The sequence below is a fragment of the Elgaria multicarinata genome, chromosome 1 (assembly GCF_023053635.1).
Source record: "Elgaria multicarinata webbii isolate HBS135686 ecotype San Diego chromosome 1, rElgMul1.1.pri, whole genome shotgun sequence".
Taxonomy (NCBI): Eukaryota; Metazoa; Chordata; class Lepidosauria; order Squamata; family Anguidae; genus Elgaria; species Elgaria multicarinata.
The window spans coordinates 55,644,724-55,672,624 of record NC_086171.1 but is presented as its reverse complement, the minus strand read 5'-3'; the positions used below and the strand labels follow the sequence as shown (position 1 = coordinate 55,672,624).

The 27,901-nt window shown below is 39.4% G+C and overlaps 1 protein-coding gene across 2 annotated transcripts in view; it reads left to right on the top strand.

Annotated features, from left to right (window-relative positions):
- The window catches only part of PLCL2 (phospholipase C like 2), an 84,766-nt gene that overhangs the window by 19,345 nt on the left and 37,520 nt on the right, over positions 1-27,901 (top strand). The gene's annotated exons all lie outside the window — the stretch shown is intronic.

Genomic DNA, 27,901 nt, shown 5'->3' with positions numbered 1-27,901 from the left:
TGTAAAGGGAAAGAGGACTGTACTGGATATGAAAGAAGAGTAGAAGCTGATAAAAGATTTGATGAGATGTTGTCTGTCAAGTAGCACTGGTGAAACTATTTAGTTTGGATGGAGTATAAACCTTTCCAGAGTTTGGCTTCAGCATCTAACAACCTGCAAAAACGTGCAGTGGGATACATGATCTTCAGAGTTTTTCTGGGGGCTGGGAGGATCAAAATGTGTTACTGCAGAAAGGCAGAGTAAGTATATTCACAATTCACTCATGCTTTTGTTTTCCATATTTTTATGTAACATTTGAGCCAGCTGTTGGCTACTGTGACTTCTCTGTCTTATTTGGTGAAAGACTTTGCTCCCAGCAGACATCAGGAATGGACCATATGACTTAAATTAGACTGTCAGTGCCCCTTAAGCCCAGTGTCACGTCTAAAGGGTCCTTTACCTGTATGGTAGCTCTTATGCATGCCGTGCTAGCAGTCCAGGGGTCTGTGTCCAAGATCAAAGCTTTACTGGTTGGTGCACAAATGTGGCACATGGCAGAGCCAGCACATGAGTAAAGAACTCTATGGATGTGCTGCTAGGCCATGTCTATAAAGTGCTGCTAGGCCATGTCTATAAAGAAAGCTGAAAGTGCACCAAGTGCTAGTCGGCTTATGTAGTAGAACGCAGAAGCTGTCACCCATATTACCAACCTGTTTAATTTCCTCATCAGTTTTTGAAATAGCATTGGTTAAGTTAAATGCATCAGGTTTCTTCACTAGTGTGGGTCTGGTAGATTTCATACCTAAAGGGTTGGATGCAAGCACCTGTTGGTTCTGCTTTACCCTTCCTTTTGGATTGCCTTCTTCATCTAGTCCACTTATATAACTGTACTTTCTAAATAAAGAGATTAATTTGGTCAGTGCTTTGCTCTCTTCTCATCCAGCCATTCCATAATGAGGCTTCCTTTTATTTGTATCTAACTTTTAACCCTTCCATGTTAGATTGCTGCACAAGCGAATTTTAAACATAGTGCTCTAGCTGCCCTCAGTGGTGCTTTATTGTTGCCTCACGTGATTTATTTATTTACTACTTGTTATACTTTAGCCGTCTTTTTCCCCACAGAAAAATTATTACGGGTTCTAAATCCTTCCACCCACGCACTAAACAATTGTTGAGTACAGAATCCTTGGCTTGTGTGAAGGCCAGATTAATAAACACAGAGTGAAAGAATGAAATTCTGCACATATACTACCATTATGGATTGCAGAAGTAGTGTGTACACAGTAAGCATTTTCCTCAAGTTTCTCTCTCTCTCAGGGTCTCCAAGAGAATTTTTTTGGTACTTCGGGGAAGAACTTCATATCTGTCCTGCAATGTAGGGCAGAAGATTTCCCGCTGAAAATTTTCTGTTGCTTTACTTTTCCATTGAAAAACTTCCATTTCATAAGTAACAATGAGTTGCAATTGCCAGGTGCAAATATAATGATCAGGTTTGCACGATCGCTGCCCACATGTACTGGATGCAAGCTGCCTAATTAGCATAACTACCTTTGCCAGGTACAGGTTGTTGTGACATCTGAACCTGGCGAGAGTGAGTGGCTAGGATGGTTTACAAACTACCCAGCAACCCCAGAGCAAGCCATGGTTTTCAGGGTGGTTTGTAAACCTCCTCAGCCACTCACGCTCCCCAGATTCAGATGTCACGAAAACCCATATCCAGCGAGGGTAATTACACTAATTATACAGCTGTCTAAGGGCATGGGCTGGAAGGGGAAATAAGCTACCATGTTTTATTTTTGCTCCGTGAAAGTGTGAACGCAGTCATAATTAGGCAAGCTTGGCAGTTTCCAAGTTGTAGAGGAGTGATTGTCAGCATATTGTGTATAGTTGTTTGGGTTGCTAAAATTTATTAGCATGTCAACAGTTTTCAGTATGTTTGTTTTTTTCTTAAATCTAAACAATGTAAGGGAAGCTATTGTCTTTAAGTTTTTACAAGTATTTTAATGAAAAATCTACATTATGAAACATTTAAATCACATTAAATGCACTTTAATTTCTCTCCACAAATATTTCAGGCCAAATACTTCTGGTGTATTGGATTAAAAATAATAATGTACTTTTTTTTTAGCCTTGTTTATTAAATACAAGTAAAAGAAACCAGATAAATTAGATCACTCTCTAGGGAATCAGAAAATTTTCCAATGCAAACTGTAAATTTCTGGATGCAAATCACCCTGTTTTGGATAGGACAGTATGAATTTTCCTATGCATATCAACCTGATTAGCATATGAAAAGTTTTCCAGAACATTTTTCAGTTCAGACTTTTCCACAAAATCCACACCACTGTGACCTGGTTCGCACATCACACTAAACCATGGTGGATTATCGTGAGTTATCATTTAGCGGTACTTCAGTTGTGGGTTGTTTTTCACAAACAAGCCACCCTGAGAACCTATGGCTTGTAGTAGGTTGTTTAAGGTGGCTTGCTCTTAAGGTGGCTTGTTGCAATGTCCAAACCAAGCAATCATAGGTTGTTGGGAAAGGCTAGAGAGCTGCCCACCAAGAGCGGTGAAACCCCCTGCTGCCGCTCACAATTTTGCTAGTGCTGCCACCATTCTCCCTCATTCTTTTTCACTGCCCTGTGCCTCAGGATGGATAAAAAGAAATATTTTTTTTCAAAAAAATCTCAAAGAAAGTACACCAGAGAATGTCCTGAATGCATTCACAAGTTTTCAATTTTTTTTCACTCTTGTGCAAGTGAATGCTGGAAAATTTGCACAATTTCCCCCTACATTTTATTGCTCTGCCATGCTATTTGCGTAATTTTAGCAATCCACCTCAGTTGTCTGCCTTGAAATCTGTGTATGTTACCCACTGAATGCCCTCTCTGCCTTGAAATTCGTGTATGTTTCGTGATCCCACTGCTCTGTAACAGTCCTGTACATCTGACAGCTAGCAACGGAGACCTAGACCTCAGTGAAGAGAAGCCACAAGGGTGGAGGGTGGAACCAAAAGTGGCTGTGGCTACAGGAGAAAAAGAGTTTCGGGACGGGTGTCTTACTTTAGAAGAATATGAAGCAGCCTTTTTTTTTAAAAAAAATGTGTTCACTAGCAAGGGCATTGACAAGAGATCTTACGCAAGACCCCTAAAATATAATAAAAATCAAAAAGTTTGGAAACACATTCATGAGGGCACAGGAACTTTGGTGATCTGATGTGGCAGGGGTGGGTTTCTCTCGTGAGCCAGCAATGCCAGCAGACCAATTGCAGAAAGGGTGCTGACATAGGGAATAAGGAAACAAAGATGTCTCCCGCAATGGGATTTGTGCTGGTAATCGCTGGAAGGACTGAGAGAGAATCAAGCCATGGCAAGCTGTTGAGAGGGTAAGCTCTCAGACAACCCACGCACCCACCATGGGTTACTCTCAGGGTGGCTTAGTATGATGTGTGAACTCGCCCTATGTCTGCCTTCTGAACTTTCAGAAATGCTCAATAAAGTGTGCACTACTGTAGTTTACAGATGGTCTGTAGAAACAGTACAGGGAGTTTATGTGGGCCAGTGAACACAGAGCAGAACATTACTAGTTATTTTGTAAGGAAGAACCTTCAGTCCCTGCTGTGATTATAGGCAAAGCAGCCCACACTTCATTATAACAGAACTCTCCAGTTTAGTCTGCAAGCAGCCTTGCACACCAATTTTGAGGGAAAGTGAATTAATTTTAAAATAATAATAATTAAAAGATAAAAGGTTTATAGTCAACAAAGGTTAGGTCAATGTGCTGCAATTTTCATTTTTAAATTATTAAATCACTACTTCACAAAACAATGCAAGACCCAGCTTTAAACATGGAGTTGGAAATGATGATTCTGTTATCATGGGATATTTGACAGAACAAAGGGCTGAGATTGAGAAAGCATTAACATACTTCCCTTTGATCTAATAGGAACCTCTACATAATCCAGACCACGGTTATGACACAGGAGAGCAACAGGATCAAGCAAGGTGCACTGCACTATGATTTTCAAAGCAGATAGCTCTGCAGGAGTTACAGTATGATCCTATGCATATTTATTCAAAGTCCCAATGTGATCAATGGGGCTTTTGTACTAGGATTGCAGCCTTAAGCAAACAAGTGAAGTCTAAGGGTCACTCACTAGTCTGATTGAATGGGAGGGAGGGGATTCTGCTCCAGTGCCAAAGAAAATTTGATGTAGAATTTACTGGTTTTGCATGTGGTAGGGGTGCAGAATAGCAAGAAAGTTGCCAAAAGGTTTAGAAATGTCAATCTGGGAAAGCAGCCATAGACAATGCTGATGGGGGGCGGGGAGCCACATTCTTGAACTGGACAGCTGACCTCACAGCTGCCAAGGGACCCTTGAATGGCCAGTATTGAAACACATTGAAGGATAAAAGCTGAAAAGAAGTGTGATTGAAGCCACCAACAGGAAAAGGCATAGAATCATAGAATAGCAGGGTTGGAAGGGGCCTCCAAGGCCATCGCGTCCAACTCCCTGCCCCTGCTCAATGTCCAAGGGTCCGGTTTTGTGGACAACCCAGAGGGCCAAGGGGCCGCAGATCCCATCGTCCCCTGCTGCAAGGACCCACGGGCGGCCCTGGGGGAGGCCGACAGGTGGAGGTGTTGCCGCTGACGCTGCCAAGGCTGCTGTTCCGCAGTCAAGCTTGCTACGCAGACGTGTGTGGGTTTCTCCGCTGTTTGACCTTTGCAGAACCCGAGGGCGTCCCTGACTCGCGGCTCTGCCGATGAGGAGGAGGAGGAGGAGGAGGAGGATTTCGACCTGGGCCTGACTTGCAACCGTTGCTTGGAGATGTGACACTGCACCGCCCGGGTTGGAGCCAGGTCCGCCGTGGGAATCCACGCAGGAGGGGTCCGGCCCCGCCTTCCTCCTTCGCTGGACTCCGTCGCCCTGCTGTCATCGCGGCAAGGATGCAAAGACTGTATTGAATTTGTTTAGCACATAAAATTGAATTTTATGTGCTAAACAAAGGGCCAATTTGCTTTTACATTGCAATATTATGCCAGCCAAAATCTGTGTTTCAAATTATGTTTCATTGAATTTAGACATTACATACAGAGGCAGAAACAGAATGTCAATGTTTGTTGTCATACAAGTTTGGTGGTTTTAGTGAACTGGGAACTGAAAAGGGTATTTTTCTACTTCCCTGTTGTAGGACTAACGCTTTGATATGTTTGTTTTTACTTTTCTTATATTTGTATTCTCCAAGTGGAATCCCATACTTATCAAAACTAGGAACCTTGGGTGCACTGAAAAACAAGGGAAGTAGAGGGGAAAAACAGACAATTGAGAAGCTGTGTTTTCTCCTGGTGCCCTCATCAACCCCAAGTATACAGGGGGATATTCTTGATGATTTGCACAAATCCAGATATATTTATACAGTATAGATTTGGAAGATATTAAATCTTTTTCTATGTATTGAAGACTTACCAATGGTAGTTACGTAAGGGAAGTAGCATTTTTGAAATGGAAATAATCTGCTTTGGAATAGTGTGTGTACCCACATTCCTACATTTTACGCAACCACTCTTTTCTTTTGATGGTATGGTAATCACTAATACAACACTTGGGCACATATCTTGACTATAGTCATCATGAACTAAATTTCCTGCTTGTGCTTTCCCATATCTTCTTTTTCATGACTTGCTATATTTACCCCCTAAGTTTTTGTCCATCTGTGTTCTAGTCCAGCTTAATTCCCATTAATTTCCACATTGGATACAACCCTGTGTTTATAAGATTGTGTGTATATTTGTAATCTAGTATTTATTTCCCTTAAAAATTGAGCTGTTTGGCCCCTTGGAAGCTGAGATACGGCAGTTGCCAGCCATTGTTACTATAGAGCCACCCGCCGCCCCCCCTCTAGCTCCAACACCTTCTTTCATTTCAGGATCCAGAGGATGAGAGCTTCATCTTCTATGGCAACAACTGCTTTTGCTCTTAGCTGGCTTGGTTTGTTTGAAGGAATGTGGGATGCTGCACCGTGTGTTGTCAACTGATTGTAAGGCACTTTTTGAAGAAAATCACTTGCATCCAGCTTGTCTTAGGGCTTAGGCCGTTTCTACACCTGCCTTTTTTCTGGGATCATCCCTGTGCATCCAAATGACACACAGGGGATCCCAGGAGTAGGCAGGGACGATTCCTCCATTTTCCTGGGATAATCCTTAGGTGTAGAAAGGGCCTTAGACACCACTAACTGAGTGTGTACACTTGTTCATGCCGCATTTTTTTTTACTTGACTTAGGCATAATCTACACCAAGCAGGTTATTGTGCTATGAAAGCAGTATATAAAAGGCAGGAGCTACACTACTGCTTTATGGTGGTATTGAAGTGCACTGAGAACTGTTGGGGCCCATTGACACATATACCATGTACTGCTTTCAAACCGCTTTCATAGTGTTATATCTTGCTTGGTGTAGATTAGGCATGGTGACCATATGAAAAGGAAGACAGGGCTCCTGTATCTTTAACAGTTGCATAGAAAAGGGAATTTAAGCAGGTGTCATTTGTATGTATTGAGAACCTGGTGAAATTCCCTCTTCATCACAACAGTTAAAGCTGCAGGAGCTATACTAGAGTGACCAGATTTAAAAGAGGGCAAGGCACCTGCAGTTTTAACTGTTGTGAGGAAGAGGAAATTTCACCAGGTTCCCCATATATACAAATGACACCTGCTGAAATTTCCTGTTCGATACAACTGTTAAAGATACAGGAGCCCTGTCCTCCTTTTCATATGGTCACCCTAAATGATTAGGCCTTAGTTCATCTGGGCAGCTCGAAATTCCACTCTGAGTTCTTCACTTGAATAGCTTAGGGTTGTTGTTTTTTAATAAAAGGTTTTATCAAATTAATAATAGCCCATAGTAGGATTTTTCTTCTTGCTTACACCTCCATGTTAAGCACTTTTTTCTTAGGAAACATTCCAACTGATTTCAAAGGAATTTGCTGGTAAGTAAGTAGGGTCAGGACTGTAGCCCGAGTAATCTGCTATTTGTGTGTTAGCATTAAGCACAATAGCATGTTATTCAGAGGAAAGCAGAGGATTAGTATCTGTGGCTTACAGAAAGGATACTACTTAAATTAAGAGTGGAACATAAGCAAATATAATTCGGACAGACCCTGAATAGCATTAACAGTGTAATTTGCAGAAGTGATTTTTTAAATGGGATTTTTTTTCTATAGTAAGAGCACTGTTTCATTCATATATCTATGGTTCAGTAAAACAGTTTCATTGTGCATGTCCTTTTTCTCTTGATCTCTATTTTTATTATTCCTGACTTTCTTTCTACTATCAAACTTAACATTGCCCAAGGTCCTGTGTACATAATATTATTATGTGACATGAGACAGCCTAATATATAATGTATTTCCTTCCATGGTTCAGAGTTTATAGGAACCATCCCTTATTTGTGTGGTTAAAGAGAAGAAGGATAATTCTATGCTTAAGGTGTTGGACTCAGAGTTCTTGATCCTATATTTGTCTTGACAAATTGGGGATGGTTCACCGAAGACTAGTTCAGCAAATACTATGGGCCTTTTATAACTTTCTTGCTGCTCACAATGTGATTTGAAACGCATTTACATGAAAGAAAGTACATTAAATGAAATTACAAAGAATTGGATTTAGGGTTGAGGTGCTAAAAAAGATGGTGATACTGGGTATGTTAACCACAACTGTCATGCAATATATAATGCCTTGCTGAGGTTTTGCATGGTTTCCCAGAAATGTCAGAGTGCAAGGGTGAAATGCCTCCTCTCTTTTATTGTCTTGGAAGAAATGACTAAATCTGAATAAACAGCTGTAAAATCCCTCCTTTCTACATGATATATTGACTGTCATAAGTTTTTATTGGGTACCATCTGCCTGTGTGCTATTATAGTTAGCTTTTGCTTCATCTTCTTTTTTTTAAGTGGCACTGTAAACAAAGAGTTGCCCATAATAAAGCTGAAGTTTGTTCAAATCGAAGGAAAAGCTATGAAAGAGTTGAGCAGTAGTCCATGCTGTCTGCCAAGAGCAGCTTAATATGTAGAGATGATATATAGAGTAGTGCTATTACTATTGAACTAGTGCTGTTACTTCTATTAGCAACGCTAGGGTGGGTTTAAGAATCACAAGAGAGGTGGGAGTAGGGGCAGAAGGTCATAAAAGCCATTGTAGGCTGCATGTGAGACTCCCTATGACTCTTTGGGCAAAATTGGCCCTTCACCCCAGTATTGGGTGCCTCAAATCTCCTTGTCAGTCAGTTAGGCCACCCACCTACTGGGATGGAGAGAGCTTTGGCTGTTAACACAACAGTATCCTTTGCAGAACTTGCATTTTTTCCACAGTAGTAGATGGCAACCAATCATTTATATGGGAGGAAGTGAAATACATTGTAAAACACTGTCACTGTTGGGATTGGAGCCAAACTCCACCCACACACCCATGTTCTGTTCCTGGTGACCCTAGTAAATTAGAATCAAGGCTCCTCCTGTTTCCGTAAACCTGTGCTTTCATAGATATAGCTCTGCAATGGTTTCTGTTTCAGCGTCGCAATAGAGTTAACAGAATGTAGAGAACTGTGCATGTACACATTTTTTCTTGAGTGATGGTTCCATATTACTGATTTGTAATATATGAAAACTAATGTTTGAATGTCTACCTCAAAAAAGAAGAGTTAAATCATTCAAATAATCATTACGTTTTTGGATTGATGATTAGCAGAGACACACAGACCACTGTATAGACTTTTCTTGTTATTAAACTGCCACTATAGATCTCATCCTACAGGACATTGTACTAATACTTGGGATACCTTGCCAATACATTCCAATGGCTTTTCCTTAATCATGGAGCTAAATTAATTGAGGCACTGCAGGCAGAAAGCCCACGTAGAAAGGATTTGCAAAGACCATTTTCAGTTAAGCATATGCACAACTGGCAATTATGGAGAATTGATTGTCTGTGCATGCCTCCCATATCACCTTCCATTCTTATATTCAGTGCAAGCTACTAGCTTTCTGGAGCATGAGTAACTAGTATTTTGCTAAGAGAAGTGAATGATGATGTGGGAATTAAGCACTGAGCTCTTATTCCTGCTAATGACCTTTTCCTGTGTATATGTGTGTGTTGCTGAGAAATGGGCAAAACAGAGCTCTGTTGAAACTATGGAAATTCTCTGTGCAACGCTGCTGGATCCTTAGTAGGCTGGATCATTTATTTATTTATTTTTATTTATTTCTTGTGTTTATATACCGCCCCATAGCTCTCTGGGCAGTTTACAATCATGCCTAATATACAGTCATTTTTAGAATATAATCACAACTGACATCTAGGATAGCAAACTAGATTGGCATCATCTGACTTATGGAGTGAGTTGTTTTTATTTATAATGTATTTAAAATATTGAAAGCAGCTTACAGTATCCACCCAGTAGTAATAATAAAGAGAAACAGATTGTTTACAAAGTACCTTCACGCTTTCATAAATAAGTTGTTAAAACCAAAAGGCATCTAAAATTACCTACAAAATCACATTTGTTGAAGTACAACATATGCATTATATAGGCTTCTAAGCTGTCTGGTTTATTCTATTATGTAGCAAGATGGATTTTTCCAAATGTAATGAGAAGTTTGAATTGGCCGTTATTGTACAGCGTTGTAGGTTAGAAGGAATTGTCCATATTGCTCATACATGATGGTAAATTCTAAATTAGCTGAAATCATTGAGTAACAGGGAGCTTCGGCTATTGGGCAATATAAAAATGCTAATAATAATAATAATAATAATAATAGAGTTCTTGGGAGAGTAGGGTCATTATTCATTTGCAGGTAACAACAGTGAAAGTCTCTCTCGGTGCTGAGAAAAGCCTCTCTTTTTTTCTTTTCAAAACCACCCACAAATGAGAGCTTGGTCAAGGTCACTTTCCCTTGTGAGCTGGCAAGTGGATTTGTGGATGCCTCATCAAAATGGGCAATGTAATGTGAATGTACAGGAAAGGGAGAGAAAACAGATCTGCCAGTACAGTACAACAGTTTCCATAAGAGAGAACTCTTGGAAAGGATCATTGTTTTTTCTCTTGTCGCATTGCTGAAGCGAGAATGGATGCAACATGAAATGACTTCTAACAGATAAGAGTGCCTGTCTTTATTAAACCACATGCCAGTGTGAATTGATTAATACATTCCCTACTAATGCTGCCCACTGTTGCTCTGCTTCCCTCACTGTGCTGTGTTATTCATTGCCACTGCTATAGTGTCTGCTGTTCTTCTGACCATTTAAACTTTCATATGTACGTAACTTTCATCTATCCATTAAAGAGTAGTAAGGAGCAATGAGATAGTAATTTTGGCTACAGCAGGTATCTGGAGAGGCTGTAGCTCACTGGTAGAGCACTTGCTTTGCACTCAGACGGTCCCAGGTTCAATCTCCAGCATCTTCTGGAAGAGCTAGGATGGAATCCTTCCCAAACCCCTGAAGTTTGGCACTGGCACTGACTGCCAGTCAGTGTCGGGAAAACTGGGTTAGATGGACCAACGATCTGATTCAATATAATATCCACCAAACACAAACCTCAATAATGGTTCTCAACCTGTATTGTCAAGAATATATGATAACAGGGATGCACATAATACATAACAACAATACCACTCAAAATCTGTTTCAGCAAATTGCCTTTATCAGGTCCATGAATGATTTCATCCTTGGGCCTTGTAAAGGAGTTATAGAACATTTTGTCAGCTGGAGTATGTAAAAGTATTTTTTTCACTTGTGGTTAATGGATAGTGGACCAGAAAAGATTTTCTCCCAAGGACTCAAAATCTGCAGATAAGGACTTGATAAAAGCAATTAGCTGAAACAGATTTTGTAAAGAAAAATTAGCTTAATCCATCTGATATACAAAGCCAGCACTGAGTCCTGTTTTGAGGAAAAACAAAAATGAGCAAATTCAATCTGGCAGAGGTGATTTTTTAGGTGGAGCTCAAGTCATTTAGCATTTTTTTAAGTTTCAGGTTGAAAACACGTGATGTCAGATCAGGTGCTGTTTGGTGAGAAGCAAATAAAACTGTACTGAACCATAGAGCAATAGGAGACTTCTAGTGCAGAGAAATAGAAATACCCTTTTGCTATTAAAGCTCGAGCTTTGAACTTTTCTGAAGTTTCAAAATTTTCTGCACATCTACTCTGCTCAAACTTCAGTCAAAAAAATTAGCACAATCGAGCTGCTATATCTCTAGTAATTAGCATTACACTAATGTATTCTTATACAGATGTCTCATTTAAGTTATTATACTTTTGTGAAATTATTACTGGGTTTATGGTTGCTTGATATCTTAGCTGTGAAGTATTCTTCCTAGGAAGATGGGATCAATGGGGTATTGCAGGTGACACAATCTACTTTGAGGGCAGGTTTGGGATTTTAGCTCTAAAATCTATTTGCCCAATTCAGGTTGATTTGGGAGATCTTACTTAAAGTTGTGTGTCCAGAACTAGCAATCACTATAAGGCGTGGTGGTGTTCAGCCAAGAGTTTTTGCAGTACAAACATATAGCCTACAAGCTGAAGGGCTTTTGATGAGACAAGGAAAGAAGGCCAGCAGGAAACAGCTGAAAGTAGAGTTAACAAGAGCTAGAGTAAGAAGCCAAAGAACAGTCCAATGGAAATAGCCAGCACAGAAATGACATGGAGCCAGGATCAAGTGGAGCTCAAGTCAGAAGCTGGGCATACTGGGGAGTTAGTAACAGGAACTGAATAGAGATGAGTCATGAGGAAGGAGAAACGGAGAAGCATCCAAAAATACTTTTGAGTACCTGGTACCTATTTTGGTGGGAAATAGCTCAGTGTGGTGGTTTGATTTATTTTAACTGATTGCTAATCAAATTTATATTAAATGGATAATTTCTCAAGCTTTAACGGAAGATATTGATCTACCACTTTCTAACAACAACGTTTCACAATAAAGAGTTTTATTATCCTAGATTTATGAAGCACTGTGATAGCTATAAGAGCTCTCTTTGTAATCTCAGGTTTTAATGAGATTTTGTAGTTGTCCAGAAAGTACATGTTCACTTTCCATGAGACTGAGGAATCATTACTACCATGCATGCTTTCATTTTAGAATTTTTTTTATTCCGGTTATTGTAGTTTTCATCATGTTAGTTATCTGGGATTACTATAGAATTCTGGGAATAAACTTCTTCAGGAATTTATTGATTTAAAAAAAGAAAATCTGCATAGTTTTTAGAAAGGGGGACAATGTTGTTTGTGCAAATAATCAGAAATTTGACATAATTGAATAATTAAATCAAGAAAAGAATTCAGTCCACTGCTATGAGCTAGTAGTCCTGAACTAGGTGCTACACTCTAGATATTTTGGAGCCAGGAGTAATAATCACATGTAACTTGTAAGTGTATTATTGTTGGTTACTAATAGGAAATTCTGTGTGGCCCATTCAGAAAGCATTTTTCAAAGAATGTTTACAGTTGGATTGTGTTTCATGAATTCTTCTGAACATAATGAGGCACAGATCAGTGTGTATGAGCATCTTGTTCTTTAAACATGGATCAGCCCAATTTATTACCATATTGACTTTTCAGACCATGCAGACTCAGAATGCTGTGTATTCTGTCCTCAGAAAAACCTAATGTTTAAATATTAGTCCTTTGGGGCAATGCGCAAATGAATCAGAGGGAAGCACAAATAACACTTCTCTGAAATGCATGACTGAATCTGATTTCGAAGCAGAGCCTTCATGATTTCCCAAACCCCATCCCCCAGAAATCCAGATTTTACAGGATGTGATGAAGAACTCTTCATGTCTACAAAATATACATGGATTTGTGTCTGAGTGAGTGCTGCCCCATTATCTCCAGTGTTGGAGAAAGCTCTGCTATATGTATGGAGAGGTTAAACAGTCTTGCTTTATAATATGCAGGGGGTTGGATAAATTCCTGGCGGCAAAGGCTATCAATGGCTGCTAGCCCTGATGATTGTGTGCCATCTCCAGTATTTAAGGCAATAAGTCTGTGTGGACCAGTTGCTGGGGAACATGGGCGGGAGGGTGCTATTGCATCATGTCCTCCTTCTTGTTCATCCCTGGCTGATGGCTGGTTGGCCACTGTGTGAACAGAGTGCTGGACTAGATGGACCCTTGGTCTGATCCAGCGTGGCCCTTCTTATGTGATGTGTGCATCAGAAATATGTCTGTGTATCAGAGCTTATTTTGGTCAGTTTTCTTAATAGATTCTTCAAAAAGCACCATTGTTTACCCTAGCTGTTGTTACCTGGAAATTTCAAATGGGGAGAACGGACAGGTTTAATGGATGCTTTTGGAGCGTTGTGGATGATGATGATTACTACTACAACTTTACATTTATATCCCATGCCATTGGCATGCATATATTTCCAGGGTATTTAGAATTTTAAAAAACGCACTTTTTTTTTTTTTTTAAAAAAAGAAGCAGCATAAACCTATAGATAGGAATGTAGAAAGCAGCCTTATACCAGGTCAGATAGTTGACTGTCCATCTAGTCCAGTGTTTCTACTCTGATTGGCAGCAGGGTCTTAGTGGAGGTCTTTCACATTACCTGCTTTCCTGGAGATACCTGTGATTGAACTGGGAGCATTGCGATGGCAAAGCATTGCTCTTGCGCTGAGCTATGGGTCCCTCACTAAAAAATAAATAAATCCATGATCTGTTCGGGATAACATGTACTTCTCTTTTGGAGAAAAATTGAATCTAAAATTCTCTTTCACTGCACCCCATCTTTTTATAAATGGTTTAACATCAGCAAGAATATTAAGAAAGTTAAGTTTCAAATTTTTGATTAAACGGGAATCCTAGTTAGCCTTAATTCACTGTTGTCAATCTAATGCTTTTCTGTGGCTAAGCTCTGCAAATGGAATTTCTGTTCCAAATGTGGAGTGTTGGGAATGGAAAGAGGAAGTCCATGATTCTGTGGTCTGCTGTGGATTGCTTAACCGCGACAGTTTACATGTCTGTCAGCCCCTAGTGTGGAAATGGGACTTCCTGGATCACAATTCACCTGGCCATTATCCTACACCAGCTCTCACTGTGTGAGCAAGGCTGGACAAAGCTGATAATAGGCCCGGGCAAGATGGGAAATGTAGGCCCCATTTCAAACTGCTCATTATTTTAATCAGTTCTAAATTCATATGAACTAGAATGATTTATAAAAAAGGTAACAGCAAGCACTTTTATTCAAGATGTATATAAGACATCACTTCAGAAATTCAGACATTCAGAAATGCTTTACGTGCTTTTATTTGGGCAAATTCATCATCAACAACAGAAAAATCAAGCAACTTTGCCTTGTCAATGTTAATGTTCAAAACTGCTAATCCATTCAAACGTTCTTGCACCATTGAGTAGGCCCCCTCAAAATCGTAGGCCCATGCCAACTGCCCCCCCTTCTGCCCAGCCCTGTGCATGGGTCAAGATTAGGAAAAATATTCCCTTTTGTCATTTGTTGAGATTGTTTAAAAAATCTTTACATATTTGAACGAGGTTAAAAACTTACTATTACCATCATTGTTGATAATATATACCTTGCGTGTTTTCTATATTCAGTTTATGGAGTTAAGCTTTCAAATAAATTAATGCATATTTTCATTTTGTATAGTGCTTTACAGATTGTTTTTGAAGCAATTTTTTTAAATGTGAAGCTTAATTCATTTTTAACATTCATAACAAAGCCTTGCTTGCTTTTATATCAATTTTATGTCTGCTGTTAAAAAGCAACAGTCTGTATAATGCAATTGTTAATTCACTACTAATGGTTTCCTACTAATTGCTTGAATAATGAGAATTTTAATTCACCTGCCAAAGGTACAATATTTCTTATGGTGGGCAATTGCACATTGCAAATTTAAAGGTAATAATTACACATTTTGCCACTTTTAAAAACGGTTTTATTGGCTAATAAAAGTAAATTACGGTAATATAGAGTAGCTCATGTACTATTTGTGTTAATGTATAAAGCTAAGGTATAACAAATATTATATTGGGTACCGAAGCAGTCATCCCCGGTACCAATGGGTCTCTCTCAACTACTTTCGCTTAGGTCACCAACACCAGTTTTAGATAAATTACAGCTCCCTTGGAATAATCATTCTGCTGATGATATACAGTACATGGGGTTGATGTCAGGGGGTGAATCCAGGGAAAGATTCCCATCGGCCTGCTTTCAAATATTGTCCTTTCATAGGCCCCACTCCACAGGCCAGATCTCCTTGGGACCGAGAAACTTCACCAACATCATCTGCTTCCTCAGGGAGTTTTTTCTACCACTGCTACAGCAGCACCCCTATTACATCTAGTCACTGACCTACTATTGTCATGAACAATCACCCCCATGATAGCATCACTCATCTTCCCAATAGCATCATGATTACAGGAAAAGGGATGCCCTGTGATACTACTCCCACCATCAGTGATCTCATTTCCTTACCATAATTTGGGGTCAGAGGTGCCACCTGAAGCACACCGCTGACCCTCACCATGTTGAAACAGTCCAACACAGGTGTTCCAAACAGCCACGATACCTAAGCTGGCCAGCCTACCGCTTGTGCTGTGCCCACCTCTCCTGGTTAACTTCTTCCAAAATGTTAACCTCTCCCAAGTTTTGGTGATTGGTGTAGAAGCTCAGGCATCGACCCACCATAGTACAATAACTAACAGTTACTCCACTGTTTACCCAGATGGCATCTGTTACCAACCTGGAGTTACCAACTAAGATACACTCTAGATATCACTCCTCTAGACAGGATGATTACTGCTCTGATTCATCCTCCCTCTTGTCTACAGTGGCTTCCACCTCTATTCCAGATGCTGCTGTGGGAGATCAAAAACCCTTTCCCCCTTGGATGATGTCAGACCCTATGCAGAGCAAATACTGCAAATGGCAAAATCTTTCGGTCTGGAGATCAGGGGTCCTTTGGTTGCAGTCACAGATCTAATGTTCAAGAGGGTGCAGTTGGTCCCCTAGCTCCCCTAGTCTCCATACCCTTCATCTAACACATTTGCCCTTCATCTAACAGTCATGGAGAAAATCTTCCACCATCCCTCCTACATCCAGAAAGATCAAGAATTCATACAGGGACCAAGGAGAAGACTGTTCCTCTTTAAACACACCCCACATTTAAGTCTACAGTCCAAAACTAGACATATACTCAGAAAAGAGAAAGTTGGACTACAATGTGGGTTCTGCCCTCAGCCTTCATTCAATGTTGTAAACCGCCCAGAGAGCTTCGGCTGGGGGCGGTATATAAATGTAATTAAATAAATAAATAAATAAATAAATTAAGCACTACCTGTTGGACATCAGAGCTTGTACAGATGTAGCCTTTGGCAGGGCAGTCCATGCTACAGTCCTGGCATGACATTTCCCTCCTCTGGTAAGTTTCTTGCTTTAGGCATCCATATGTGTGATTCACAGAGACCACAAAAAAGAAGGACAAGTTGCTTACCTGTAACTGGTTCTTCATATGATCATTTGTGAACTTACACAACCCACCCTCCTCCCCATTTCAATGCCTCACTTTTAATTTGTTCCTCTGCTGCAGTGGACACAAAACAAGCAGCAAGCAGGAGCCGTGCCTGGAGCATGCACAGAAGGAATGGGCAGGACTCCTGCATTTTTTAAAAAAATATTTTATTTTCCAATACTTAAACATACTCGTACAATAAAAGAAAACAACATAATACATAAATGTTAGATAACCTTAATAACATATATTCTAGCTTAATCTGTTAACATAATCATACTTAACATAAAAGTGCACCCCCCACCACGGGATCTTATTCCTCTTTCCAAAATCTCATTGTTTCTTCTGGAGGTGGTTTCCCACTCCCCTTAGATAAAACAAATTCTAGGAACTGTTTCCATATTCCCTCAAAATCATTCGTTTTTATTATTCCTCGTCTCACTTTTATATTACATGTTAATTTATCATTAATAGCAATATCCCAAATCTCTTTATACCAATCTTCTATATGGTAATCCCCTTGAACCTTCCAGTTCCTAGATCTCATTAACCTTGCTGCTGTTAGCAAATTCGTTATCAATTCTTTTGTCTCGTTATTACAATTTAATTCTCCATATAATGATAACAATGCCACTATAGGTGTCTCTCCAATCTCCATTCCTAAAATTTCTTTTATCTCATTAAACACCATTTTCCACAATTTTTGTACAAATTCACATTCCCACCACATATGTAAATATGTTCCTTTTTTTTGACAACCTCTCCAACAATTTGCTGAGTTCAGCTTATTTATTTTATTTAATCTCACCGGGGTTAGATACCACCTCCATATAATCTTATAATAATGTTATTTTATCCTCACAGACATGTTTCTCCACACTCTTTGTTTCCATATTCCTTCCCAGCTCTGTTGCCCTATTTGTTCCTTCAAGTCAGTTTCCCAGACCACCTTACCCAAGCTTTCTGTCTCCGCCTTCCCAACTAATATTCTATATATTTCACTCGTTAACCCTTTTATTGATTTTTCCCCTCATTCTCAATTCCTTTTTTTAAGATCAGCTCCTCAAATTTCATAATCACTCTACACTTTCCGTTGTCCTTTAACAATTTCTTCGTCCATTGTTCTAATTGAAAATAATTTAACCACGTTAAATTTTTCTCTTGTAATCTCTCCAATACTTCTTCTCGAGTTCTCATCTTTCCTAGCCAATCTTTTAACTTCATTACATTCCTCTCTATTAAAATTTTCGCCAACTTATCTTTTAAGTTCCCTGGAAAAAGGACTCCTGCATAAAACTCTGCTCAGTTCTACAGTTCAGAATGACTGTTTATAGGCACATGACCCATATGTGTGAGTTCACAGATGACCTCTTGATGAACTACAGTTACACAAAAGCACGTAAGGACAGGTCCTTTCAAGAAGAGCAATGAATTTTAGGATTGTTATCATCAGAATGCCTAAAAATCTGATGGCACCTAGGATTTCGAATTTTGTTTTTTGCCTGCCTTATCTAGGAGAGTCTTCTAGGAATTTTTGAAATATTTTTCCAGGCCATGAAAATATGAACAGGTCAACAACATGCCTACTTACATGGAAGAGGCAGAAGAACGGAATGAATTTTATGGTAGATTTTGACACTAGATAAGCATTTTGATTTCACAAGGTAGAATTGCAATTATCTGTGAAAATATAAATAAAAATTCTGCTTAAAATTTTATAAATCTCAAGGTTTACTAATCAAAAAGAGGAAGTTTGCAGAGAGGAAAAATAAACATACTAGGATTTCCCCCCTTTGTTTCACAAAGCTCATTAAAAGGAAAAAAGCTATGAATATTTTAGAATCACACTGGGGATATTTAAAAGTGTGATTCATGCCAAGTATAGTTGTTCCAAGTGCTGCTATGTATGTAACAGTACTGATGTATAACCTAAATGACATTTAATTTAAGTCAGTCCAATTCATTGAGGGCAGTGTGTGTAATGAACCAGACATTCATGTATCTCTTGCTTTCTAGACCAAGAGTCTTGTGCACATAATAAAGCAATGCATTTTCTTTGTTTCTGGAGAAGAATCTCTGCATCAATACTCAGGACTGCACATCTATATCTTCAGTCTGTATGAAGGTCAGAGATTTAGGCCTTGATTGGGAAGGGGTGGATGGGATTCAGGCCCTGTGTTTAAACTGGTAAAGCTAGTCTTTTTCAAAATCATGTATTTCATCAACAGAAGATAGAGGGGAGTAACCCCACATAGTCAAGGTAAGTACCACAGACTTACTTGCCTCTGGGGCCTTTACTCCACATGCATGAGTTTGTTTTTTTACCTTCTCCCTTCTAGCACAATATATCTTTCTGGTTGTCTGGAAAGAGGAAAGAAGAGTGCAGGCTGGCAATTGGAAAGCAGCATATGGAGAAAGAGGGAACGTGGTTTTTCTGCCGAATTTGCCTCTGCTTCCTTAGATTTTCATGTTGTTAGTTTTCCTCATAGCCCTCACGTCATCAGTTCTATCTGATTTAGCACCATTATTATGTCCAACTATAAATAGTAAAATTGTATGTGATGGAACAAAAGGATTGGAGCACAAATTTGTCTGTCTATGTACTATCTGATAACATTGTGCCATGTCTGATTTAAAGCATACCAGATGGTTGGCAAAGGACTACCCCAGAAGCAGAAAGTAAATTACCTGGGGATAATTTAACATCTGCAGCACTGTTCTCATCAATTATATATAGTAAATGGCTTGTATATTGCTTCCTAGTATGAAGTAAATTTGTCTATAACAGACATTATGGATTCATGGATTTGCAAAGTTGGAAGGGGATCCTTATGATAATCTGGTCCATAGTTCTAGGGCATTGATTTTACCATTCTCTCCACTTAATTCCAGCTTTAGCTAAACTGTATATTTTAAAAAGAAAAATAATATTATTTAAAGTTATTAGATGGTTAATCCTGTGAACATTTACCAGTGAATAATCATCACTATTGAAGAAATAATAGAAGTATTCCATCTTTTGTTTCTTATTATTATAACAATATCAAGAGCTGTCTTTTATTTTATACAGGCATAATTATTGTTATCCTGAATCAACCACCCGGTTTTCACATAATACTAACCCATGGTTAACTCATGGTTTGTTGCCCTACCAAGATTTGTCTGGCAGCTGATCGGACAAACCATGGGTTGTTTTCTCAATCTCTAGGGTGTTTGATATCACATCTTCTTTGCCTGCTCCTTCCCTGTATCCCAGATGCCTTTGTGGCACTATAATGCTGGCATGTAAACCACTTTTGCCCACTGCCTCTGTAGCCTGGCAAAACAACTTCCGGTTCTGGATTCACATGTAACAACAACCCAGAGTTTAAACAACCCAATAACAAAGCATTGGCTATCTTTCCAGGTTGTTAGTGGTTAACAAATCATGGTTTGCTAATGCTGCTGGGCTTGCACATCATAACAATCCAGAATTAAACATCCCATGGGTTAAATAAACCATGGTTACAGATACATGAGAATCAGCTCAAAATATGAAAAAGGAATTAAGGTACCAAACCAGCCAGTGTTCCTTTATGTGGAGACAAGTAGGGAAATTACTCCAGCACTTGACAAATTATGGCTTGTCTGATACTGCTGCACTAAAAGCCTAATGTTATATACATGCCCAGGGAACTGCCACAGCATACACACTTGTATAGCTTTACATGCTATCTTTTAAGCTGTTTTTACCAATTTCATTGCATATATCGGGGGTCTTGCTTCTCCAATGGACAAATTACTTTTAGGATGGACATAATTAGTATTTGTTTAGTTAATTGAGGCTTTTTACCCTGCTTATCAGCTGAAGAAAGCATTCAGAGTGGCTTGCAAAAGAAAATAATAAAACTGTTTCTGTCCTCATTTTTTTAAAAAATATAAAAGGCTTGACACAAAAGGAAAAGAGGTTGGGAGGGAGGAGGAAAAAAGCAAACTCATGACACTAGTTATTTGTTACAAAGTTTATATAACGGCCAGCTCTAATGGAAACAGTTTAATGGCAATTTGTTCCAAATATTGCTGGTATCTCAAGAGGACCAATAGAGTGGTCCTTCTTTCCCTTCTCTTCCTCTCTCTGCCGCAAACTGATGAAATGGCTCCTGCCAGGTGATAGCTGATGGAGAGAGGTGTCTGATGGAGCTGACTTTTCACTGAGAGAGCTGTGCAGAATTGCATAGTGCTATAACTAAGAAGTATTATTTTCATCTCCTAGCATATCTGAACTCTCCATTTTCTCCCATTCTGGGGGGCGGGGGGAGCTGCAAATACTGCATTCCTTACAGCAGCCTTCCCCAACCTTCGTTTTACCTTTCTTGTTTGACGAAGACTAGAGGTGGGAAACACAGGGACAGCTAAGATTTGTAAATTGCTCTATGATTTTATTAACCTGTCCTTTGGATCGTTGTAGAACATAAGAATTGATATCCTGGAGACAGGGACAAAATTCTTTATTCTTCCTATATTCTTTAATATAGGACTCCAGAAGTCACCAGGAGTTAGGGCTTTATGAGCATAAATTACAGGGTCTTTGGGAATCGATTTTATGATTTTTCAAGCTGTGTAGTTCTACAATCACTTTTTTTAAAAAAGTCTTAGGGCATAATGCTATGCATCTTTAGAGCGAAAAATGTCCTACAACTCCCAGCTGGCTGGGGAATATTGGGAATTGTAGGACATTTTCCCCTCTAAACAAGCATAGCATTATGCCCTTAATCAGTTAATTGGTGCCCTTCTGGCAATTTGTTTGTTTGTTTTGTTCAGTTAACAGAGGAATTCCCATTCCTTTTCTATAGCAAATAACAACAACAACGACTGTGTTCAGATAACACAAAAGTCAATGGTGGGTTAATAGTCAACTCCACGGTTGACTATCTAGGTGGTACCCCCCCCCACACAACATGATTATAATCAACCATGGTGTGGATTAAGGCTAGCATCAAGCGGATACCCTTGATTATAAACTTTATTGATGGGTACCCTGATCAGATATTTTACCCTTTTCTGCTACAAGTGTAGTTGTTTAAATTGAATTAAAAATAATAATCCAAGTTGTGACTTCCTGAAGGAGTGCACTTCCTTCCTCTGATTAAAAATGCACTGCAACTTTCTACTCTTATCTTCTCAAGAAGAGGGTTTTGCTCAGACTTCGGGCTCATCTACACCAAACAGGATATTCCACTATGAAAGCGGTATATAAAAGCCACACTACTGCTTTATAGCAGTATTGAAGTGCACTGACAATACCATATAACGCTTTCATAGTGTTATATCCTGCTTGGTGTAGATGTGTCATGGGCCTCAACAGTTGTCAGTGTACTTCAATACCACTATAAAGCAGTAACGTAGATCCTGCAGTGCACTTCAATACTGCTATAAAGCAGTAGTGTCGCTCCTGCCTTTCATATCCTGCTTGGTGTAGATGAGCCCTTCATTTTCCTTTTTGATTAAAGTCTGATAACTTCCTAGTCACCAGGCCTAGCTTTCTGTAGTCCTGATAGGATAGATAGGGTAGATGTGGTATTTATTTATTTATCTCATTTCTATACCATCCAATAGCCGAAGCTCTCTGGGTGGTTCTGGTAGTGATCTAGCAACACAGGACAGGACTTCAATTCTGTTATGTATTTCTTGTGTTAAGATTCTATGAAACTTTCTGGGTCAAATGACAACCTACTGAAAAAGCTTAATGAAGTGGCCACCAGCTGCTGATTTGGTGGTTTACTGGAGGCTTCCATGTGTACAGTGGAATACCACTGATTGATGGAGATAGATGTGGTGATCTTACCAGAAGCAATCATGACGCAGTTGAAGAGGCCTGGAGGTTGCTATCACAGCACTGTGCAGGCATGCAGCCACTTAGTGGTTAAGCATGATGTCAGTGCTAGCCATATAACAGCCAAACTTTTCCTGTGTCACCACATCCACACTTTGTAAAATCTTCCAGTAAGGGTGCTGGGTTTCCCTCTCCCCATGTAGTGATAGTGGTGGCATCGAAGAAACCGACTCTCATGAACTGCTTTTGGATAAGGGTACATGACTACAGTAAGTATTGAAACACAGTTTCATAGGCTGGTATCATTGGCCCATCTAGTATTGTCAACACTGACTGGCAGTGGCTCTCCAGGGTTTTAGGCATGACCTACCTGGAGATGCCAGGGATTGAACCTGAGACCTTCAGCATGCAAAGTATGTGCTCTACTAATAAGCTACCACCCTTCCCCTTAGAGAACTCTTAGGATCCAAGAGCTACTTAGACTTGTGTTAGCCCAGTGGATTTTTTTTATTAGTTCTCCCCCGTAGAATAATTGATCCCAGTGCCACATCAAGAACTCCCTTTGGAACTTCTCCTCTCCACTCCAGTTGCAAAAGCAGTTTGCCATGTGGATTCATAGTACTACTTCATGCTCCAAAATTGGGCATGCCCAGTTTGGAATTTCTCATCACAAACTTCTTTGGAAACTTTCAGTGCAGCTGTGTGTGTGCGGTGGTGGGGATATTCTTGGAGAAAATAAGCCCCTTGTGGACACAGTTCTTTGGATTCCAACTATAGTGCTTTGAATCCTGATTGTATAGAATATGGTTAGTCTCTTCAGTTGTTTCTTCAAGAGTTTAAAAAGGTGTTTTGCTAATACAATTAGACTAATCTTTGTACCCAACTTTGAACCAAATGTACAATGTCTGGGAGCCCTCAACCTGTTTGCGCAATAAAATGTCAAGCAAAAAATATTTGATCAGGGCTTAACCATGCCTGCTGTTATCTGCAGGATTTTGAACTTAAGAGCTGCCATTTATTATTTGTGCTAGTTTTCAAATAAACTGGTAATTGATTTATCCAAAGGCACAGAAATCATACAGCAATGCCCAAGCATAGAACTGCAAAACTTTTGAAGTAGCATGACAATACACGTAACAGGAAACTGCAGGATAGGGAAGAAAATGAATTACAAATTGATGTTTTTATGACATGTTTTCAACTTGATCTAGTACAACAAGTGTAATTTTAATGTGGTTTTAAAATGAATTCCTTCACTGAGAATTCTCACTCATAACTTTTCTTTAACTGAGGGAAAGAGACCTTGATTCCTATGTATTTTGCTGGCATTCATCTATTGTTTATTTATTTATTTATTTATTTATTTATTTATTACATTTTTATACCACCCAATAGCCGAAGCTCTCTGGGCGGTTCACAAAATTGTTGACTCGGTTTGTACGAAATTAACCTAAATTGTGGGTTAATTAACCCATAATTTGCTGGGCAGGATTTGCCAGACATGAGCGGGAACAAGCGAGTGCACTGCCACTGCCATGCTCCTCAGTCCCACTTTCATTTTAGAACCTTGCCCTGGTGACCTCTGAAATCAGGCACTCTAGGTTGTTTCGGGGTTAAACAACCCTGACAACCTATGAGTTGTTCTTGGATTAACTTTGAGTAGTTTAACTCCTAAACAACCCAGAGTGCTCGGGGTGATTGTAGTTTGTAAACAGAAGCGTGAAGGGCTCACTTCCGTTCATGCCCATCAAATCGTGGGTTAATTAATTAACCCATGATTTACTGTTTTAAGTAAATAAACCAGCCCACTCATTAAACAACATGAATTTTAAGAGTCTTCATTTACATCTAATTCAGGTGTTCTTCTTTTACTCCTAATTTGTTCTAATTTAAAACTAAAACAAAAAATAAGTGCAAGAGCATAGCAAGCCATACACCTACAGGCTTTCTAACACTTGGCTCCTATACTGAGCTGTTAATGAGTTGCCTTTGATTAAATGGATGGGTGTAACCAGATTTTTGTCAATACATATAGCAACTATACTGGTCCCCAGGGATATTTTTTCATCTAAAAAAGCTGAGCATAGTACCTTGCACACATTCATTGCTCTTAATCTGCTATCTTGGCTTCCTACTACAGTGCAGTAACAATTTGAGAAACTGTCCTAGGCACCATCATAAAGTGGTTGCCAGGACAAAGGAAAGCTTGGCAACGATCAAGTAACCTGCCCAAAAGACTGAGTACAAGGCAGAAGTGGGTTCTGAGCCCCAAGAAACTAAACAACTCCTTTGAAACTAGTTTTTAACACCAACAGGAATCTACTTCACAGCAATTCCAGCTGCCAGTAAGAAAATGTGTAAATTATTTTAAAAGGGGGAGGGGAGGAATATGGCAAGTGCCAAGAAAGGTGACTGGGGGGATGGGACAACACATTGGCAGCTATGGGCACCATGTTGCCTACCCTTGATGTCATATAAAAGCATCAACATCAAGTTTTGGCATTCAGGAACAGCACATTATTTGAGTGAGGCACATTAATTTGAGGGGATTAAGGGAACTAAACTGTGAGCTATCCACTTCTGTGAGGGAAGAGAAAGTTATCAGTTTGGTTGTGATTAAAACCTAACACAAACTAATAACTGGGAAGAAGTCAGAGGATATAGGAATCTAAGATCCAGGGAACCCAGAGGCGAGGATGCTGAAGAAGAGATGCAGAGTAGGGAACAGACTGACAAAGGAACCAGGGTAGGTGGTTTCAGGAGAAGGGAAGAGAAGATCGGGAATTGAAACAAAAGATAGGATTATGAAGAAACTTGCTCAAGGTCAGGAGGGGCTGTGTATTATTATTATTATTATTATTATTATTATTATTATTATTATTATTATTATCTATTTATATAGCACCATCAATGTACATGGTGCTGTACAGATTACACAGTAAATAGCAAGACCCTGCCGCATAGGCTTACAATCATGGAGGGAGACAAGACTGTTAGGCAGGTTGGCTGAAGGAAGTTGTTGCCTAGGTTAAAAGCCTAAAATTTAGGCCCTATGTCCTGCCAGGGGAATTCTGCCCCCTTCATTGCAACACTATGACCAGCAACCCTGAGGGTGTATCATAGGTTCAAAAGTGCTGGTAGGGGTACTGGATTTCACACACTGGTTTAAGTAATCAACAAGTTTTTTGGTTGCAGGCAGCTTCTAGTCACCCTAGGACAGCCTTTCCCAGCCTGGTGCCCTCCAGATGTGTTAGACTGTAATTCCAATAACGCCCAGCCAACATGGCCTTTGGAATAACATCCAGCCCTCTGTGGAAAGCTTATAGTTGATATAAGTACAGCCAGCTGTTACACAATTCTCATGATTTCTTGCCATTCACAATACATTTTTATGTTGTGGCACTCATTGAAAGAAGCATGTTTATCACTTTACAATGTTTCAACTATTAAAACAGAGTAAAACTATTTTTTAAAATGTCCAGATTATGGAAAATGCCCAGCAGTTCCTATTTATTAAAGCAAAAACAACAAAAAAGAGGATCATTTGCACGTACTTGTATTTTTTTCCTTGTTCCCAGAGTTTTTGCCAATGTGATGTTATTCTGGAATGTAAAATTTTCCCATGACTTCAGGCTGCACCAAAATCAGAGAAAATAAATTTCTCTTTAATATGGATGCAGAGAAGACTGGAAATAAGGGGGAAATATGTTTTCAGCTTTAATGGTAAAACATCACTTTTTTCCCTTTAGAAATCTGTTACATGCAGCTGATAGAAGGTTTGCTCTTGGGCTAAAATAGAGGCTGTGTAGCATAGTGTGTCACGAAGAGTCGGAAGCGACTGAACGAATAAACAACAAAAAGCATAGTAGTTAGATTAGCAGGCTAGGACTGGGGAGACTCAAGTTCAAATCCCACTCAGTCATGAAACTCTCAGTGGGTATTCTGAGGCCAGCCACTCTCTCTTGGCCTAACCTACCTCAAAGAATTATTGTGAGATTAAATAGGGGAGGAAGAAAGAGAACTATTCATGCTGCATTGAGCTTTTTGAAGAAAAGCCAGAAAGAAAGAGAGGAGCCAGAGAAAAGAAGGGAGGAAAGAAAGAAGGGAGGGGGAGAGAGAAGAGATGGGAGGGGGAGAAGGAAAGAAATAAAGAATAGCCAGAGAGATTGAGAAGAGGAGCCAGACAGAGACAGAGACAGAGACCAGAGTGGGTAACACACACAGAAGTTGTACACATACAAATACAGATAAGAGTGACTTCTACATTTTTGTGACTGTCCCCCAGCATCCCCTACAGCAGTCAATCTGTGGTCGTGCCCAGGGCACTTTTTCAAAATTCCAAATGTTCCTATGGGCTCAAGTTTAGAGACTCATGTGCTAGATTATGCCCTTGGTCATAATCATCCGTGTATTGCACAACCATTGCTGTGCACTCTGCAGCTGTGTTATGAAAGCTTCTTTTTTTGACATTTCTGTGATAAGGGAAACGGCTGAGAATTTGGAAACATATGGAGCTCCAGGGTCTCAGGCAAAGATCCTTTCTTCTAGTTGTAGATGCCAGGGATTGAACTGGGATCTTTTGCATGCAAATCATGTGTCCTGAGACTGAGCTATGTTCTTCCCCAAATCCTATGGTTTCTTCAGAAATATGTAATTCAACTTAGATCTTTTAAGCACCTGTAAACGGGTTGGAAATCACATATGGTTAAAATGGTTATGACTAACATTTCACATTGATTTCATTGGGACCTACCTAAATGTGATTGATTTGTATCCAATATTAGTGCAATTTAAGTCCTGTTAATTTCAGTGAGTCTGGTCTAAGTTGGACTAGCATTGGATACCACCCTTAGTCTGAATCCAATCCTATGTATTTAAGAAATTTCCTCTTTAGTACCATGCCCTGAGACTAAGCCTTTTGGTTCAGTGAGGCCCAGAACATCTTGGACCAGAATTAGCATATTGAACACCAGTATGATAAGAGTCCCAATCATGCAATACAGCTTGATCTCACAAATTGAAATGCTATACTCAGTTAATTGCAGTTTAGTCTCATGGCCAAAAAAGTTCTACTCCCAATCTGGGGAGTAACAATATCTGAACCTGGTATCTCCCCTTTCTGTTAAAAGAAACAGATAATACTGTAAATGGGAGGTTTATATTAAAGCAATGGTGCACCTTTAAAAGACACTACCTTTTTGTTGTTGTGGTTGACATATAAATGTTTTATTTTTTAAAATAAAATACAAATGCAAAAAGGAAACCCTTTTATGCTTCCAGATTTGTATTGGAGGTGTGTTCATTTGAAATTCTTTTAAGTAGTTCCTAATTCTCAGCAACTTTAGACTATAAAGAGGAACATTTTGAATGTGGTCTTTCCATCCCTTTAGGCAAGGAAAATTCTAATGTATGTCAATGCAGAACTGACAGTATAATTTAATTATTTATAGACATCTGGACTAGCAGCTAGCTTGCTGTTAACAAATTGTAGGCACACATCGCACTTGATACTTGGGACTAAAAACAAAACACAAGGTCACAATTCATTTCATCTGCCATTGATGACTATGAGAAATGGGTATGT